Source organism: Pocillopora damicornis, chromosome 7 (genome assembly GCF_964200805.1).
Source record: "Pocillopora damicornis chromosome 7, jaPocDami1.2, whole genome shotgun sequence".
Classification (NCBI taxonomy): domain Eukaryota; kingdom Metazoa; phylum Cnidaria; class Anthozoa; order Scleractinia; family Pocilloporidae; genus Pocillopora; species Pocillopora damicornis.
Window position 1 is genome coordinate 18,700,335 of NC_142676.1, and position 2,296 is coordinate 18,702,630.

The window sequence follows — 2,296 nt, forward strand, 5'->3', positions numbered from 1 at the left end:
ATCGCATTTGCTGCATTTTGCAGTACATGTTTTGATGGTATGGCCAGAGGTTGAACAGTTTCCACAGTTGTAACTTTCCTTCACCCTTTCCAAACCAGCTGCTTCCAAAAGCTGTATTCTGTGTTTTTTCAAGAAAAGTTGCTTTAGAGCAGAAACCCCTCTATGATTAGATGATCTAAAGTAGTCCTTTGATACAGTGTCATTGTACTTCTCCATACCTTGCTGAGTGTAATAAGCTAAATTTTGGTAGAGCTTTAAAAATTCAGGTACATGAGCATACAAAGAATGCATATATGGTGTTACATCTTTTGCTTGGTAAAGGTCTAAGAATTTTTGAAACCATTTTTTGATTTTGTCTTTGAGGCTAGAGATAGCATCATCTGTAGTGTAATTAAGTTTAAGATCACCCATAATATCTATGAAATTACCCCAAAGGGCTTGCAGCTTGTCCACATTATGAAACTCTGGTAATAGTAAGTGAAAATTGATATGTTGGAAAAGCAAGAGTTTTTCAGGTCCAGTAAGGTCTCTGTACTCCAACTTCTTGCTGTCCCTATTAATTTTCCATTCAAAATTAATTCCAAGTTCTTTTACAAATTTCTCATACCCAGCCATATGTCTATACTTATTTCGACAAAACCCATTTGAAAAAGTAGATACCTTGTCAATGGCATCTTTCCTGCGAAGTTCCCTGATCAGAAGTTCAATTAAATTATCAGATATTCTCAAAAATAAATGTAGAGTATCAATTATTACATGGTCTATAGGAATAAAATCAAATAATGGATTAGTTTTACAATTATATTGTTTATATTTTGCATACTTACCTATTTCTTGTAAATCTCTTGCCCCAAGAGATTTGTCAGTTATAGACCACTTTTTACTGATGTCAAACCTTTCATTTCTTGGGCACTTACACCAAATACAAGAGAAATTTTGATTGGCAGCCCCTAAACCACAAACACAGGCTAGAAACTTCCAGTCTCCTCCCAAAAAATACTCAATGCTATACTTATGACTATTTACAGTTATTTCTTTTAAATTTGACAATTCATTATTTAGATCAGCAAGGCTTTCTTTAAGATTGTCATAGTTCTCTGTTGTCTTAATTATTGCTAGAACATAGTTCCCTTTTTCATTCATTGCTGCATCCTTTTCATTCAAAATTGTGTATGTCACATTTTCAAGTTTAAGCCTTTTCCCAATGTTGGTACCATCACCACTAAGCTTTACTTTAATAGTAGTAACCTTGTCCAATACTCCATTTTTCTGCAGCCTTTTTATCTGTTCCTCAAGACTCTCCCTGAAAGAAATCTGTACTCCCTCTGCCTCCCCTGGTGTACTTCTCAGATTCCAATTGGCATTGAGCTTTTCTAGGTGTTTGCATATTTTATATTTTGTGGGCATGTCTTTACACTTCATGGCCAACTCATGCCAAGCTTCATTAGATATATTGAATTTGTCCTTCAAGTAAACCCACATATTGATGTCATCAATATCATTGTCGGTCAGTTCTCTTGGCTCTGTTTCCAATGGTAACTCTCCCTCTTCTACCAATGAAATAGTTTCATATTGTTGAGTGTCATTATTAAATACCTCAACCTTGGTGGCAATAAAATTATAGAGGCCTAAAAATGACAGTGCTGAGAGGCAGTCTTCTTTAAATCCTCGCCTTAATCTTGCCTGATGTTGTTTAGTATAATCAGTGAAACGTTTGCTTTTGTTTGGACCTCTTTGTCCCTTTTTTTGCATTCTTGCTGCTTTTTTCGCTAATCTTTTGAATTTTTGTTTGTATTGTTCTTTTCTGTTTTCCGAATCCCTGATAACATCTTCAAGCTCCGGCTCAATCTTTAATCGCTTTGCCTGCTCTGCGGCTAAATCCAGTTCAGCTTTCCTTTTCTGCCCACGAAGCTGATGGTTTTCCTCAATCGATGAGTTGTTTTCGAACTCATGATAGAAAATTTTGAAGGAGTAGTTTTTTGCCTTCCACGCATCAATTAGCTTCTTTATACTTTTCCCCCCACTTTTTGACGCTTTCTTGAACGCTGAATGGAGGAGAGAAATCTTTTTCCTGAAGACATTGAGAATTCTGGAATTTATAACAACTCCGCGAATCTCAGATTTTTTTCCACGATTCCCACAATCACAGAATCAGCACTTTCGTCGTTCGGCTCTTGATCAGACTTCTTCGACAGGGAATATATGAGATACGGCTGATTAAAAAAAATCAGTTCGGTGAAAAAAAATTGAAAAAAATTAAAAAGTAAAAAGAAACAGGTCGGAATACACTTCGATA